Source organism: Oncorhynchus masou, chromosome 3, assembly GCF_036934945.1.
Source record: "Oncorhynchus masou masou isolate Uvic2021 chromosome 3, UVic_Omas_1.1, whole genome shotgun sequence".
NCBI classification, from domain to species: Eukaryota; Metazoa; Chordata; class Actinopteri; order Salmoniformes; family Salmonidae; genus Oncorhynchus; species Oncorhynchus masou.
The window spans coordinates 26,157,690-26,175,167 of NC_088214.1; the positions used below are offsets into that span (position 1 = coordinate 26,157,690).

At 52.2% G+C, this 17,478-nt stretch overlaps 1 pseudogene; it reads right to left on the reverse strand.

Moving 5' to 3' along the window:
• The window catches only part of LOC135507008 (contactin-associated protein-like 2), a 58,683-nt pseudogene that overhangs the window by 11,290 nt on the left and 29,915 nt on the right, over nucleotides 1-17,478 (reverse strand).

Sequence of the window (17,478 nt, forward strand, 5' to 3'; positions counted from 1 at the left end):
AGTGCTTACCGTAAAAACGCAGTATTCAAGATGATGGAACAAGACTTAAAACCACAAGAATAGAATCCCATGACACTGTATGAATAAATGGTTCCATTGGTGGGACAATCAAAGTAGATCGATAAATACACAATGATTTACTGTACCTGAGTCCATGTGCCAGGGATCGTTGGCAGCAGCCATTGGTGAGATCGTGAGAGGAGATGCCCCACAGTTTGACTCCACTAGAATGCCCTGGGTGGTCACCGGGGCGACGATGCCAGACCTCAATGCTGCCTTCAGAGGGGCGATGTTGTTGAAATGAACTCTGGACAGACAGCCCACAAACCCTGGAGTGTTGTACTTCTCTATGAGGACTGGGTCAATCTGGCCAGTTTCTGATCAAAATCAAGACAAATTTAATTAAAACATAACAACAGTTCTGGATTAGATAGGAGTTCTTCCTTGTGGTATCCCTGTCAACCTATGTGAAATGTATAGACCTTAAGTGTATCAGTACACAGTAGAGCTTTATCATCTTCTGCTTGTGTGGAGCTGCTGACTGATTCTATCTGACCACTAAATACTGGTCTCCTACCACAATGCACTACTACTCAGCACACTGCAATACTGTAAGCCTCCCCAGTTTGATTTATGTTCACTGGAATCTAGACTCTGGTTGTTGATTCTGTATTCCCAATCCCTAGTCTCCCCCTACATTACAGACAGGCAGCTACTGTACAAGCTCCTACTGCAGACAAAGACTCCCAATAGACCAAGGAAAACAAAGTATCCAATTCTACTGCAATACAGTATTCAAAGGTGGCAAAAAAAGAAGAATTTCACAATTTTAAGGTTACATGTAAGAAGGATGTTTCATATGCCCCCGGGTTTAAAAAAATACAAAACACTTCCTGTTTGGAACATTAGCCATGCATTGTGCCATTCATGATCTTTACTTTTGAGAACACATCCCAATACCTACAGGAAGAAAATTCACCATCTTAAACCAATGATAAAACTACAGTGGCAAGGTTTGTTAAAAGCAACATAGGCCTACCCTACAGTATATCCTGTATAGGAAATGACAATCTAAACCACAAATCACAAGGTCAAGGTTTACAATAAGTCTCCCCAATACCTATGTATTTAGTGTAGTTACAGTTATGTTGTTATCCAAAACACTATGCCACCTCAAGTTAGTCAAATACAGAAGAGTCGTACCTGTATGCCCTGTTGTCCTCCCTAAATGTAGTGATGCTTGCTCTGCCTCTACCTTGCAGACCCTCTATCCACAGCACAAGTCCTTGCCTTATACAGTGCTACCACTGGCCGCTGAACACCTGTCCAGGTCCATGATCGTCGGGCTGTCTGTCTGTCTGTCTGTCTGGCTGTGTGTGTCTGGCTGTGTGTGTCTGTCTGTCTGTGTCTGGCTGTCTGTCTGTGTCTGGCTGGCTGTCTGTGTCTGGCTGGCTGTCTGTGTCTGGCTGGCTGGCTGTCTGTGGCTGGCTGGCTGTCTGTCTGTGTCTGGCTGTCTGTCTGTGTCTGGCTGTCTGTCTGTGTCTGGCTGTGTCTGGCTGTCTGGTTGTGTCTGGCTGTCTGGCTGTGTCTGGCTGTCTGTCTGTGTCTGGCTGTCTGTCTGTGTCTGGCTGTCTGTCTGTGTCTGGCTGTCTGGCTGTGTCTGGCTGTCTGTCTGTGTCTGGCTGTCTGTGTCTGGCTGTCTGTATCTGGCTGTCTGGCTGTCTGCGTCTGGCTGTCTGGCTGTCTGCGTCTGGCTGTCTGGCTGTCTGCGTCTGGCTGTCTGCGTCTGGCTGTCTGGCTGTCTGTCTGTGTCTGGCTGTCTGTCTGTGTCTGGCTGTCTGTCTGTGTCTGGCTGTCTGGCTGTGTCTGGCTGTCTGGCTGTCTGTGTCTGGCTGTCTGTGTCTGGCTGGCTGTGTCTGGCTGGCTGTGTCTGGCTGGCTGTGTCTGGCTGGCTGTGTCTGGCTGTCTGGCTGTCTGTGTCTGGCTGTCTGTGGCTGTCTGTCTGTGGCTGGCTGTCTATGGCTGTCTGTGTCTGGCTGTCTGTCTGTGTCTGGCTGTCTGTCTGTGTCTGGCTGTCTGTCTGTGTCTGGCTGTCTGTCTGTGTCTGGCTGGCTGTGTCTGGCTGGCTGTGTCTGGCTGTCTGTGTCTGGCTGTCTGGCTGTCTGTGTCTGGCTGTCTGGCTGTCTGTGTCTGGCTGTCTGGCTGTCTGTGTCTGGCTGTCTGTGTCTGGCTGTCTGGCTGTCTGTGTCTGGCTGTCTGTCTGTGTCTGGCTGTCTGTCTGTGTCTGGCTGTCTGTCTGTGTCTGGCTGTCTGGCTGTGTCTGGCTGTCTGGCTGTGTCTGGCTGTCTGTCTGTGTCTGGCTGTCTGTGTCTGTCTGTCTGTCTGTCTGTGGCTGTCTGTCTGGCTGTCTCTGTCTGTCTGTGTCTGTCTGTGTCTGGCTGTCTGTCTGTGTCTGGCTGTCTGTCTGTGTCTGGCTGTGTCTGGCTGTCTGTCTGTCTCTGTCTGGCTGTCTGTCTGTCTCTGTCTGGCTGTCTGTCTCTGTCTGGCTGTCTGTCTCTGTCTGGCTGTCTGTCTGTCTCTGTCTGGCTGTCTGTCTGTCTCTGTCTGTCTGTGTCTGTCTCTGTCTGGCTGGCTGTCTGTCTGTGTCTGGCTGTCTGTCTGTGTCTGGCTGTCTGTGTCTGGCTGTCTGTCTGTGTCTGGCTGTCTGTCTGTGTCTGGCTGTCTGTCTGTGTCTGGCTGGCTGTCTGTCTGTGTCTGGCTGTGTCTGGCTGTCTGGCTGGCTGTGTCTGGCTGGCTGTGTCTGGCTGGCTGTGTCTGGCTGGCTGTGTCTGGCTGTCTGGCTGTGTCTGGCTGTGTCTGGCTGTCTGGCTGTGTCTGGCTGTCTGGCTGTCTGTGTCTGGCTGTCTGTGTCTGGCTGTCTGGCTGTCTGTGTCTGGCTGTCTCTGTCTGGCTGTCTGTGTCTGGCTGTCTCTGTCTGTCTGTGTCTGTCTGTGTCTGTCTGTGTCTGTCTGTGTCTGGCTGTGTCTGGCTGTCTGTCTGTCTCTGTCTGGCTGGCTGTCTGTCTCTGTCTGGCTGGCTGTCTGTCTGTCTGGCTGGCTGTCTGTCTCTGTCTGGCTGGCTGTCTGTGTCTGGCTGTCTGTCTGTGTCTGGCTGTCTGTCTGTGTCTGGCTGTCTGTCTGTGTCTGGCTGTGTCTGGCTGTCTGTGTCTGGCTGTGTCTGGCTGTCTGTGTCTGGCTGTCTGGCTGTCTGTGTCTGGCTGTCTGGCTGTCTGGCTGTGTCTGGCTGTCTGTCTGTGTCTGGCTGTCTGTCTGTCTGTGGCTGTCTGTCTGGCTGTCTCTGTCTGTCTGTGTCTGTCTGTGTCTGGCTGTCTGTCTGTGTCTGGCTGTCTGTCTGTCTCTGTCTGGCTGTCTGTCTCTGTCTGGCTGTCTGTCTCTGTCTGGCTGTCTGTCTGTCTCTGTCTGGCTGTCTGTCTGTCTCTGTCTGTCTGTGTCTGTCTCTGTCTGGCTGGCTGTCTGTCTGTGTCTGGCTGTCTGTCTGTGTCTGGCTGTCTGTGTCTGGCTGTCTGTCTGTGTCTGGCTGTCTGTCTGTGTCTGGCTGTCTGTCTGTGTCTGGCTGGCTGTCTGTCTGTGTCTGGCTGTGTCTGGCTGTCTGGCTGGCTGTGTCTGGCTGGCTGTGTCTGGCTGGCTGTGTCTGGCTGGCTGTGTCTGGCTGTCTGGCTGTGTCTGGCTGTCTGGCTGTGTCTGGCTGTCTGGCTGTGTCTGGCTGTCTGGCTGTCTGTGTCTGGCTGTCTGTGTCTGGCTGTCTCTGTCTGGCTGTCTGTGTCTGGCTGTCTCTGTCTGTCTGTGTCTGTCTGTGTCTGTCTGTGTCTGTCTGTGTCTGTCTGTGTCTGGCTGTGTCTGGCTGTGTCTGGCTGTCTGTCTGTCTCTGTCTGGCTGGCTGTCTGTCTCTGTCTGGCTGGCTGTCTGTCTGTCTGGCTGGCTGTCTGTCTCTGTCTGGCTGGCTGTCTGTGTCTGGCTGTCTGTCTGTGTCTGGCTGTCTGTCTGTGTCTGGCTGTCTGTCTGTGTCTGGCTGTGTCTGGCTGTCTGTGTCTGGCTGTGTCTGGCTGTCTGTGTCTGGCTGTCTGGCTGTCTGTGTCTGGCTGTCTGGCTGTCTGGCTGTGTCTGGCTGTCTGTCTGTGTCTGGCTGTCTGTCTGTCTGTGGCTGTCTGTCTGGCTGTCTCTGTCTGTCTGTGTCTGTCTGTGTCTGGCTGTCTGTCTGTGTCTGGCTGTCTGTCTGTGTCTGGCTGTCTGTCTGTGTGTGTCTGGCTGTCTGGCTGTCTGGCTGTCTGTGTCTGGCTGTCTGTGTCTGGCTGTCTGGCTGTCTGTGTCTGGCTGTCTGTGTCTGGCTGTCTGTCTGTGTCTGGCTGTCTGTCTGTGTCTGGCTGTCTGTCTGTGTCTGGCTGTCTGGCTGTGTCTGGCTGTCTGGCTGTGTCTGGCTGTCTGTGTCTGGCTGTCTGTCTGTCTGTGGCTGTCTGTCTGGCTGTCTCTGTCTGTCTGTGTCTGTCTGTGTCTGGCTGTCTGTGTCTGGCTGTCTGGCTGTGTCTGGCTGTCTGTCTGTCTCTGTCTGGCTGTCTGTCTGTCTCTGTCTGGCTGTCTGTCTCTGTCTGGCTGGCTGTCTGTCTCTGTCTGTCTGTCTGTCTCTGTCTGTCTGTGTCTGTGTCTGTCTCTGTCTGGCTGGCTGTCTGGCTGTGTCTGGCTGTCTGTCTGTGTCTGGCTGTCTGTCTGTGTCTGGCTGTCTGTGTCTGGCTGTCTGTCTGTGTCTGGCTGTCTGTCTGTGTCTGGCTGTCTGTCTGTGTCTGGCTGTCTGTCTGTCTGTGTCTGGCTGTCTGTCTGTGTCTGGCTGTGTCTGGCTGTCTGGCTGGCTGTGTCTGGCTGGCTGTGTCTGGCTGTCTGGCTGTGTCTGGCTGTCTGGCTGTGTCTGGCTGTCTGGCTGTGTCTGGCTGTCTGGCTGTCTGTGTCTGGCTGTCTGGCTGTCTGTGTCTGGCTGTCTCTGTCTGGCTGTCTGTGTCTGGCTGTCTCTGTCTGTCTGTGTCTGTCTGTGTCTGGCTGTGTCTGGCTGTCTGTCTGTGTCTGGCTGTCTGTCTGTGTCTGGCTGTCTGTCTGTGTCTGGCTGTCTGTGTCTGGCTGTCTGTGTCTGGCTGTGTCTGGCTGTCTGTGTCTGGCTGTCTGGCTGTCTGTGTCTGGCTGTCTGGCTGTCTGGCTGTGTCTGGCTGTCTGTCTGTGTCTGGCTGTCTGTCTGTCTGTGGCTGTCTGTCTGGCTGTCTCTGTCTGTCTGTGTCTGTCTGTGTCTGGCTGTCTGTCTGTGTCTGGCTGTCTGTCTGTGTCTGGCTGTCTGCCTGTGTCTGTCTCTGTCTGGCTGTCTGGCTGTCTCTGTCTGGCTGGCTGTCTGTCTCTGTCTGGCTGGCTGTCTGGCTGTGTCTGGCTGTCTGTCTGTGTCTGGCTGTCTGGCTGGCTGTCTGTCTGTGTCTGGCTGTCTGTGTCTGGCTGTCTGTCTGTGTCTGGCTGTCTGTGTCTGGCTGTCTGTCTGTCTGTGTCTGGCTGTCTGGCTGTGTCTGGCTGGCTGTGTCTGGCTGGCTGTGTCTGGCTGGCTGTGTCTGGCTGGCTGTGTCTGGCTGTCTGGCTGTGTCTGGCTGTCTGGCTGTGTCTGGCTGTCTGGCTGTCTGTGTCTGGCTGTCTGTGTCTGGCTGTCTCTGTCTGGCTGTCTCTGTCTGGCTGTCTCTGTCTGGCTGTGTCTGTCTGGCTGTGTCTGTCTGTGTCTGTCTGTGTCTGTCTGTCTGTCTGTCTCTGTCTGGCTGGCTGTCTGTCTCTGTCTGGCTGGCTGGCTGTCTGTCTCTGTCTGGCTGGCTGGCTGTCTGTCTCTGTCTGGCTGGCTGTCTGTCTGTCTCTGTGTCTGTCTGTGTCTGGCTGGCTGTCTGTCTGTGTCTGGCTGGCTGTCTGTCTCTGTCTGGCTGTCTGTCTCTGTCTGTCTCTGTCTGTCTGGCTGTCTGTCTGGCTGGCTGTCTGTCTCTGTCTGTCTGGCTGTCTGTCTCTGTCTGGCTGGCTGTCTGTGTCTGGCTGTCTGTCTGTGTCTGGCTGTCTGTCTGTGTCTGGCTGTGTCTGGCTGGCTGGCTGTCTGTCTCTGTCTGGCTGGCTGTCTGTCTCTGTCTGGCTGGCTGTCTGTCTCTGTCTGGCTGGCTGTCTGGCTGGCTGTCTGTCTCTGTCTGGCTGTCTGTCTCTGTCTGGCTGTCTGTCTGTGTCTGTCTGTGTCTGTCTCTGTCTGGCTGTCTGGCTGTCTGTGCCTGGCTGTCTGTCTGTGTCTGGCTGTCTGTGTCTGTCTGTGTCTGTCTGTGTCTGTCTGGCTGTCTGTCTGTCTCTGTCTGGCTGGCTGTCTGTCTCTGTCTGGCTGGCTGTCTGGCTGGCTGTCTGTCTCTGTCTGGCTGTCTGTCTCTGTCTGGCTGTCTGTCTGTGTCTGTCTGTGTCTGTCTCTGTCTGGCTGTCTGGCTGTCTGTGCCTGGCTGTCTGTCGGTGTCTGGCTGTCTGTCTGTGTCTGTCTGTCTCTGTCTGGCTGTCTGTCTGTCTCTGTCTGGCTGTCTGTGTCTGTCTGTCTCTGTCTGGCTGTCTGTCTGTCTCTGTCTGGCTGTCTGTCTGTCTCTGTCTGGCTGTCTGTCTGTCTCTGTCTGGCTGTCTCTGTCTGTCTGGCTGTCTCTGTCTGTCTGGCTGTCTCTGTCTGTCTGGCTGTCTCTGTCTGTCTGGCTGTCTCTGTCTGGCTGTCTGTGTCTGGCTGTCTGTGTCTGGCTGTCTGTGTCTGTCTGTCTGTCTGTCTGTCTGTCTGTGGTCGCCTGTCTGTCTGTCTGCGGTCGACCTGTCTGTCTGCGGTCGACCTGTCGGTCTGCGGTCGCCTGTCTGTCTGCGGTCGCCTGTCTGTCTGCGGTCGCCTGTCTGTCTACGGTCGCCTGTCTGTCTGTGCCTGTCTACGGTCGCCTGTCTGTCTGTGTCTGTCTGTGCCTGTCTACGGTCGCCTGTCTACGGTCGCCTGTCTGACGGTCGCCTGTCTGACGGTCGCCTGTCTGACGGTCGCCTGTCTGTCTGTCTTTCTGACGGTCGCCTGTCTGTCTGTTTTCTGACGGTCGCCTGTCTGTCTGTCGGTCGCCTGTCTGTCTGTCGCCTGTCTGTCTGTCTGTCTTTCGGTCGCCTGTCTGTCTGACGGTCGCCTGTCTGTCTGTCTGTCTGTCTGTCTGTCTGTCTGTCTGACGGTCGGCTGTCTGTCTGACGGTCGCCCGTCTGTCTGTCTGTCTGTCTGTCTGTCTGTCGCCTGTCTGTCTGTCTGTCTGTCTGACGGTCGCCCGTCTGTCTGTCTGTCTGTCTGACGGTCGCCCGTCTGTCTGTCTGACGGTCGCCCGTCTGATGGTTGGCTGTCTGTCTGACGGTCGCCCGTCTGTCTGTCTGTCTGTCTGACGGTCGCCCGTCTGTCTGTCTGTCTGTCTGACGGTCGCCCGTCTGTCTGTCTGTCTGACGGTCGCCCGTCTGTCTGTCTGTCTGACGGTCGCCCGTCTGTCTGTCTAACGGTCGCCCGTCTGTCTGTCTGTCTGTCTGACGGTCGCCCGTCTGTCTGTCTGTCTGTCTGACGGTCGCCCGTCTGTCTGTCTGTCTGTCGCCCGTCTGTCTGACGGTCGCCCGTCTGTCTGACGGTCGCCCGTCTGTCTGTCTGTCTGTCTGTCTGACGGTCGCCCGTCTGTCTGTCTGTCTGACGGTCGCCCGTCTGTCTGTCTGTCTGTCTGACGGTCGCCCGTCTGTCTGTCTGTCTGTCTGTCTGACGGTCGCCCGTCTGTCTGTCTGTCTGTCTGTCTGTCTGACGGTCGCCCGTCTGTCTGTCTGTCTGACGGTCGCCCGTCTGTCTGTCTGTCTGTCTGTCTGTCTGACGGTCGCCCGTCTGTCTGTCTGACGGTCGCCCGTCTGTCTGTCTGACGGTCGCCCGTCTGTCTGTCTGTCTGACGGTCGCCTGTCTGACGGTCACCTGTCTACGGTCACCTGTCTGACGGTCGCCTGTCTGTCTGTCTGACGGTCACCTGTCTGTCTGTCTGTCTGTCGCCTGTCTGTCTGTCTGTCTGTCTGTCTGACGGTCGCCCGTCTGTCTGTCTGACGGTCGGCTGTCTGTCTGACGGTCGCCCGTCTGTCTGTCTGACGGTCGGCTGTCTGTCTGACGGTCGCCCGTCTGTCTGTCTGTCTGTCTGACGGTCGCCCGTCTGTCTGTCTGTCTGTCTGTCTGTCTGACGGTCGCCCGTCTGTCTGTCTGTCTGTCTGACGGTCGCCCGTCTGTCTGTCTGACGGTCGCCCGTCTGTCTGTCTGACGGTCGCCCGTCTGTCTGTCTGTCTGACGGTCGCCTGTCTGACGGTCACCTGTCTACGGTCACCTGTCTGACGGTCGCCTGTCTGTCTGTCTGACGGTCACCTGTCTGTCTGTCTGTCGCCTGTCTGTCTGTCTGTCTGTCTGTCTGACGGTCGCCCGTCTGTCTGTCTGACGGTCGGCTGTCTGTCTGACGGTCGCCCGTCTGTCTGTCTGACGGTCGGCTGTCTGTCTGACGGTCGCCCGTCTGTCTGTCTGTCTGACGGTCGCCCGTCTGTCTGTCTGTCTGTCTGACGGTCGCCCGTCTGTCTGTCTGTCTGTCTGACGGTCACCCGTCTGTCTGTCTGTCTGTCTGTCTGACGGTCGCCCGTCTGTCTGTCTGTCTGTCTGACGGTCGCCCGTCTGTCTGTCTGACGGTCGCCCGTCTGTCTGACGGTCGCCCGTCTGTCTGTCTGACGGTCGCCCGTCTGTCTGTCTGTCTGTCTGACGGTCGCCCGTCTGTCTGTCTGTCTGTCTGACGGTCGCCCGTCTGTCTGTCTGTCTGTCTGACGGTCGCCCGTCTGTCTGTCTGTCTGTCTGTCTGACGGTCGCCCGTCTGTCTGTCTGTCTGTCTGACGGTCGCCCGTCTGTCTGTCTGTCTGTCTGTCTGACGGTCGCCCGTCTGTCTGTCTGTCTGTCTGTCTGACGGTCGCCCGTCTGTCTGTCTGTCTGTATGACGGTCGCCCGTCTGTCTGTCTGTCTGTATGACGGTCGCCCGTCTGTCTGTCTGTCTGTCTGTCTGACGGTCGCCCGTCTGTCTGTCTGTCTGTCTGTCTGACGGTCGCCCGTCTGTCTGTCTGACGGCCGCCCGTCTGTCTGTCTGTCTGTCTGACGGTCGCCCGTCTGTCTGTCTGTCTGACGGTCGCCCGTCTGTCTGTCTGTCTGTCTGACGGTCGCCCGTCTGTCTGTCTGTCTGTCTGACGGTCGCCCGTCTGTCTGTCTGACGGTCGCCCGTCTGTCTGTCTGTCTGTCTGACGGTCGCCCGTCTGTCTGTCTGTCTGTCTGTCTGACGGTCGCCCGTCTGTCTGTCTGTCTGACGGTCGCCCGTCTGTCTGTCTGTCTGTCTGACGGTCGCCCGTCTGTCTGTCTGTCTGTCTGACGGTCGCCCGTCTGTCTGTCTGACGGTCGCCCGTCTGTCTGTCTGTCTGTCTGACGGTCGCCCGTCTGTCTGTCTGTCTGTCTGTCTGACGGTCGCCCGTCTGTCTGTCTGTCTGACGGTCGCCCGTCTGTCTGTCTGTCTGTCTGACGGTCGCCCGTCTGTCTGTCTGTCTGACGGTCGCCCGTCTGTCTGTCTGTCTGTCTGTCTGACGGTCGCCCGTCTGTCTGTCTGTCTGTCTGTCTGTCTGTCTGTCTGAAGGTCGCCCGTCTGTCTGACGGTCGCCTGTCTGACGGTCGCCTGTCTACGGTCACCTGTCTGTCGGTCGCCTGTCTGTCTGTCTGTCTGACGGTCGTCTGTCTGTCTGACGGTCGTCTGTCTGTCTGACGGTCGTCTGTCTGTCTGACGGTCGTCTGTCTGTCTGACGGTCACCTGTCTGTCTGACGGTCTGTCTATGGTCGTCCGTCTGTCTGTGGTCGTCCGTCTGTCTGTGATCGTCCGTCTGTCTGTGATCGTCCGTCTGTCTATGGTCGTCCGTCTGTCTGTGATCGTCCGTCTATGGTCGTCCGTCTGTCTGTGATCGTCCGTCTATGGTCGTCCGTCTGTCTGTGATCGTCCGTCTGTCCGTCTGTCTGTCTGACGGTCGATTGTCCGTCTGTCTGTCTGACGGTCGATTGTCCGTCTGTCTGTCTGTCAGACGGTCGATTGTCCGTCTGTCTGTCTGTCAGACGGTCGCCTGTCTGTCTGTCTGTCTGTCAGACGGTCGCCTGTCTGTCTGTCTGTCAGACGGTCGCCTGTCTGTCTGTCTGTCAGACGGTCGCCTGTCTGTCTGTCTGTCAGACGGTCGCCTGTCTGTCTGTCTGTCAGACGGTCGCCTGTCTGTCTGTCTGTCAGACGGTCGCCTGTCTGTCTGTGATCGTCCGTCTGTCTGTCTGTGATCGTCCGTCTGTCTGTCTGTGATCGTCCGTCTGTCTGTCTGTCTGTGATCGTCCGTCTGTCTGTCTGTCTGTGATCGTCCGTCTGTCTGTCTGTCTGTGATCGTCCGTCTGTCTGTCTGTCTGTGATCGTCCGTCTGTCTGTCTGTCTGTGATCGTCCGTCTGTCTGTCTGCCTGTGATCGTCCGTCTGTCTGTCTGCCTGTGATCGTCCTTCTGTCTGTCTGCCTGTGATCGTCCTTCTGTCTGTCTGCCTGTGATCGTCCGTCTGTCTGTCTGCCTGTGATCGTCCTTCTGTCTGTCTGCCTGTGATCGCCCGTCTGTCTGTGATCGTCCGTCCGTCTGTCTGTCTGTCTGTGATCGTCCGTCCGTCTGTCTGTCTGTGATCGTCCGTCCGTCTGTCTGTCTGTGATCGTCCGTCTGTCTGTCTGTCTGTCTGTGATCGTCCGTCTGTCTGTGATCGTCCGTCTGTCTGTCTGTCTGTGATCGTCCGTCTGTCTGTCTGTCTGTGATCGTCCGTCTGTCTGTCTGTCTGTGATCGTCCGTCTGTCTGTCTGTGATCGTCCGTCTGTCTGTCTGTCTGTCTGTGATCGTCCGTCTGTCTGTCTGTCTGTCTGTGATCGTCCGTCTGTCTGTCTGTCTGTGATCGTCCGTCTGTCTGTCTGTGATCGTCCGTCTGTCTGTCTGTCTGTGATCGTCCGTCTGTCTGTCTGTCTGTCTGTGATTGTCCGTCTGTCTGTCTGTGATCGTCCGTATGTCTGTCTGTGATCGTCCGTATGTCTGTCTGTCTCTGTGATTGTCCGTCTGTCTGTGATCGTCCGTCTGTCTGTCTGTGATCGTCCTTCTGTCTGTCTGTGATCGTCCTTCTGTCTGTCTGTCTGTGATCGTCCGTCTGTCTGTGATCGTCTGTCTGTCTGTGATCGTCTGTCTGTCTGTCTGTGATCGTCTGTCTGTCTGTCTGTGATCGTCTGTCTGTCTGTCTGTGATCGTCTGTCTGTCTGTCTGTGATCGTCTGTCTGTCTGTCTGTGATCGTCTGTCTGTCTGTCTGTGATCGTCTGTCTGTCTGTCTGTGATCGTCTGTCTGTCTGTCTGTCTGTCAGTCAGTAGGTCCATTTACCTCTGTATCTGCCTCGCTGCCAGCTAGTAGTCTATTTGTCTTCCTGCCAATCAATCTCTCTGTTTGTTTTCCTGTGTGTATACCTGTCTGTCAGCCTGTCTATGTACCTGCCAGGGTGTCTACGTGCCTACAGCCTTGGCTAGCCAGCGATCTCTGAATATGAATGCACCCCGAGTGATTCAGTCCACCTCCTTTCCCTACCTTCCCCACAGCCAGACCAGAGAAAACCTGGAGAAAATATGATGTCATGGATCAGTGAACTAATGCATTCACCGCGCGGCTCAGAGAAAACCTGGATGTGCGTACAGGAGTGCAAGATGGGGGATCAGGATCGGGCCTCTGTGCTTCCTCCCTCCCTGAGGATGATGTCAGAAATCGGTGGGCCTGTTGTTAATTTATTCACAGAGTGCAGCAGCAAAGCACTCTCGGGAGTCGTAAGGCTTTACAAGGCAGGCAGAATGGGGCATTCTACTGTTCTCAGAACAGGACCAGTGTACTGGTGTCTGACTCCTGCTGACACAGTACTGCTCCCTCCCACCACATCACATTATTAGAGTTCCTATTCCATCCCTCGTCTGGTTACAGAATACTGTTGTGTTGTGTGCTGCAGTGGTGTGGTACTACATCAGTCAGATTAAGACCTAGACAATATGGCCACTAAAATACACGTACATGATTTTCTGTCAAGGCAACATCACCTTTACCATCTATATTGATACCCTCATTACATATATTAATACACCTGGACTAAACCAGGACTCATCACTTTTTAGCCATGGATGGGCAACACAAATTATGGTTCTGTTTATCAGAACACAGAACCAAAGTCCTAAAATGACTTAGGGGCGAATTCTAAGAGATCTGTACACATACCTCTGATGGCATTTATTATATTTGCACTACAGTAATACATGGATTATATCTGCACTACAGGAATACATGGATTATATCTGCACTACAGGAATACATGGATTATATCTGCACTTACCAAAGACTTTCCCCAGGAATATGGTCTTGACCAGGTTGAACTGAGTGTCAGAGTCATCAGGCAGAGTGTAGCTGACTGGGGGGTAATGATCCAACTGGAAAATAATACCATATGGTCCTGAATCATGATGTATTACAGTCAGTTATAAACCCAGTTCAGCTGTACTGTATTATTACTGCCCCCTAGTGGTAAGCTTTAGAAAAAGTGTGCTCATAGCAAAATGCACTAAACACCATCTCCACAGACAAGGTGGGTCAGGTGTGTCAACAGCCTAATGCAGTCAGAGGACAGCACACTCTCACTGAGAGTGGTGTCCTCCCCTCCTGAGAGCACTAGTCCTGCCGTTCGACTCCTTAATGAAGTGCTTTATCTATAGTCTATGTAGCTATCAATCAGCCTAATGTAGTCAGAGGACAGGGAAAGGTTGTATTTTGTTGGATTTCATGACGTCAGCAAATCTCCCACTGAGAGTAGTGCCCTCCCTGGGACAAGTAGAACATTAAAATCCAACCTTTCAACTGCTTGATAAATTGTTATTTAAATAAAGCTACATTGGTATGATTTTTACCTGCGGCCTAACGTAGTCTTGGAGGAAATAAAACTTGTTTTTTGTTTTTGAATTTCATGACTTCAGCAAATCCCACTGTGTGTTAGATCAGCTTTTGTGACAGGGGAACACTAGGGTCATACTGGACCTGCAGCTGAAAAGTGCTTTATAGAGATATAAAACCACATTACTGTCTTCATTATTATCACCTGCAGCCGTACGTTCCTCTCCTGCCTGGAGATGTTGATGTGGTGGGGCTGCCCGTTGGCCATGTTGCGCTGGTCCAGGTCGATGGTGAACGGCTCCCTCAGGCCTCCCAGGCTGTAGCGGATCTGAAGTGTTCCTGACAGAGGGAGATGGAATGGACAGTCAGTCCCAATGTTCCATCACCATTGTAATTCATATGGTTGTCAGTCCATATTCGGATACTCTTACCATGTTACTAAGCCTATCACACTCAAGTGGAAATTGTATTTTAAAATGACACTTTATATTGCCAAATACTAAATTGACTATCACTCTCTCTTTCTGCTTTTTCAGTGAAATATGTATGTGCCTGGGACCATGCCCAACCTGTGTGTTGCACTATATAATTAGCTATTGAGCTAATTTACAGTACATTCTGTGGTTCTTTGCTGACCGAGTCATTAACTTCACCCTCCAAGCATTTCAAACCCTATAAACGGACGGCCAGGGTTGCTCTCTTGTTCTTTCAAGCATTTCAGACCCTTTGAGCAGTTTCTCTCTCACCATTGTTTCTGAGCACCACAGCCAGGTAGTCCTGAGTCCTAGAGCTGATGTACACCAGGATGCTCGGGGCGTTGGAGGTGCTGAAGCTGAACACCAGCTCCTCCTGGGTCAGGTTGCCCTCCGTGGGCAGCAGGGGAGACAGGCTCTTCACATCCCTGATAGCTGGAAGGCCCCTCTCGGGAAGGAAGTCGTAACGAACGAGTGTTCCACTCTCGAAGTAGCCGCCCACATCTGATACACACAGGAGACATTTGGCAGCAATACAAAACATCAGCATAAGTTTGAGAGATTGACAAGCGTATCGATATTAGCCTCCCTAAAGCACTGTGTAAAGTTGAAAAAAAAATAAATACCAGGACATATTCAGAGTTACTATTCTCTCACATGACTGACTGTATTTTACCTTCAGTGCAGAAGGGCCCGTCATACGCCGTTAAGGTGCAATCACATGAGTAACCGTTGTATTTCTCCATGCACTGGCCACCGTTTCTGCAGTGCTGCCCATAGCTGGTGCAGTGACCAGAGCAGCCAGGCTTCACCCCTGGGGTGACCTTCGCCCTCTCTTCCAGGTCAAGGGTCACACCGTTCATCTTCAGGGCACGGATACATCCTAGGAACCCCCTCTGGCCACCCGATGCACCTGAATGATAACGTTTATGACAAGAAGTTGTATTAGGTATTTTGGTTTACAACAACTTATGTTACAAAGTACACTTCTGGTAAAAAACAACAACAAAAAACAGGTAAACTCATGTTTTTTTTTAGTTGTTGAAGTTATGGAATTGACATCCTTATACCTTTTGACATTGTTGTTGTGTGCAATGTGAAAACTGCGTGGGCCTGTATCCAACAGTGCAGCCTGTATAAGTCGGGTCATAACACCATGAGCTGAGCAGCAGTAGTCTAACCCACATAGACATATAAACCGGATCATCATTACGCTATGTGGTGGGAGGCAGGTAGGTAGGGTATCTTACCCACGTAGAGCTGGCTGTATAGCTCCAGGCGGGTGTGACCCTGTGGGGGTGCAGGGCGAACCTCCTTGTAGTGCCCATCCAGCTGCAGCACAGCTTCCTTCACATTGCGCTCAGCCACCACCCTGTGCCACTGGTCATCATTAAGAGGAGTGGACGACCTCACACTCAGCTCCACCAGACCGTTGCCCACATCAAAGGAGAAGGACACAAGCGTGGCAGCTGGGCAGGAGGGGAGAAAGGGCAAGGAGTTAGATAAGGTTTTGGGTGCTGCCAAACAGGCTTTGGATCGTCAGAAGTGGAGAGGTCTTGTATCTGCCTTATGAGCAGGTGGGCACAAAGAGGATAAGTAAGTAAGAGTCTAAGTAAGTAATTTTTGGTGAGAAGCAACTTAATTAAGGAGGTGGAAATGTGTCAAGGAGGTAGTTTTTGAAACAAGGATTAGGCTTGGGCTATACAGGAGATTTGAAAGACCTTGGTCTGTTTCGGAGTGGTTGAAAAGCTAACAAGCATTTTTACCGCAATGGAATTCTGCTTACATACAGTGTTGACTTTTCCCATGAATGCGAAGGAAACTGTTGTATAATTTCCGTTGCTGTTGAAATCATGATTTGAAATATCCTTGTTGAAATCATGATGACTTCAAAATAAAAATGAATGACACTATGTATAATTCACAGCTCTGAAAAACTGATCACTTTCTAGATGTGTATTTGACAAGTACCCATCAGCCAACACTTATAAATGCGTAAAGCAGACAAATACTTCAGGGAGCAGTGAGATAGCTCTCCCTTTCACAACGACACAGTTCTCTCATTTCCCCGTCTATCATCATTTACTTTATTGAAACCCTGTTGACAGGTATCATCATACCCCCTGTTGGGTCCAATTCTACAGGGACGTACGTTACATACTGACAACTTGTCTAATCACCCAACACCCTGTCCGATTGCTTAATCCACATAAATCAGACTCCAGGCTGCCATCGAGTAATGAGATTTCACAGTGATTGTGATTGAGCTCTTTTCCACTTACCAAGGGGGTCTCACCCTGGACCACATTGGGAGAATCATTATTTGATTTTATTTCCCAACCGACTCAATAGATCTATATTAAATTGAGCTGTCTGACTGCATTTGTTCTCCATTCAGAGCATGTACTGAAGCTGTGGAGATGACATGGGGGAGCCTTGTCAATCATAGATCCACCTGTTCAGAGCAGATGCTTGGCCTGCAGGACTGGCAGAGAACATTCTGAAGCTCAGAGAGGAATTTTGGAGTGGAGCCAAGTCTCATTAAAACAACTGCCAGTTCCAAGCTCTAAAGAGAAATTCTAATGTGTACCAGTACTCAAGAGTGTTTAAAACTGTTTCAAATATAAAAGCTCACCAGAGGCTTAGTAAATCCATTTCCCTTGGCAGACTAATACTATACCTTGTGAATATTAAAATGGGGGGAAAATATTGAATATGAAATGCTTTTATAACAGAATATTGTCTGTCTCCAAAGAAGAGACAGTGTTTCTTCGGAGCAACTGAATCACTAATAATACTGCTCAAATATTGTCATCGCATTGCACCAAAAGATGGCGTCAGTAAAGCTTCAAACCTGCCAGAGAAAAAGGGTCAGAAACAATAACAATGGGTTCTGAGGCGACGGAAGCAGCTCAAAGATATTTCTGACCATTGATCTTTCCCAGCGGAAGGAAACTGCTCTCCCACCAGCTCACAAATCATGCTTAAATGTCACTGGAAACCAATTTCATCTAACAATACCATTTCCGAACAGGGTTCTCACTGTGCTGGTGAACTTTAAGTTAATACTGACTTCTAGCCATTTCTAAGTAGAGATTTCTAAAGCACTGAAGTTGAATATAAGCTGAGAGACGTATGGACGACGATCGATGAGATGGATGGCAGCCTTTATGGAGAGCCCTAGAGGTACCGTGGGAGGTTTCACCTTCACAATGTTCTCAGACTGAGACTCTACAGTACACACACACTTGTCCCCCAAAATTCAATCTACCATCTTGTTACAGTCCCCAAGAGTTGACTGAGAAGCTGTACTAAGAACTGAATGGTAGCTCTCAGGGAACATGGCAGGTGACAATTGCTTAGTGGCTGGTGGTTTGTTTTTAGTACAAACACGAGATTCTTGTTTTGTGGCCACAAGACAGACAAGATACTTTTTATATAGTGGAAAGTCATAGTGGCAAGTCAAAGTCGATATCTACTGTGAATAAGCCTTATCAACTGTCCAAAACCACTGAATTTATACTGCATCTATACATTATATATTGTAAATGGGATAATTTTTTGCAGATGTTGACCCAGAGCTTTGATATTGAACTGCACAGACACATCCATAATATAAGTCTACAGGTAGTGTATATCGACCTGTTACTGAGTAGTGCTATACTCACCTTTTAGTTCCAGGCGGATGAAGTCAGCGTTGCCAAGGTTCTCCAGAAAGACGCCATAAGAGGAGGAAGTCTTGAAATAGAAAGAGATGTCAGCACTGGTCTCTCCTTGGAAGGTAGGGAAGTGCAGGTAGGATCCAGGCGTGTTGAAGGCTGCTGCGTTCCAGTAGTTACCTGGGAAACAGACAGGCAACATGAATCACTCAATGTGCATTCTAGTCATACAAAGCAGAGAATAATGGCCCAAAATACT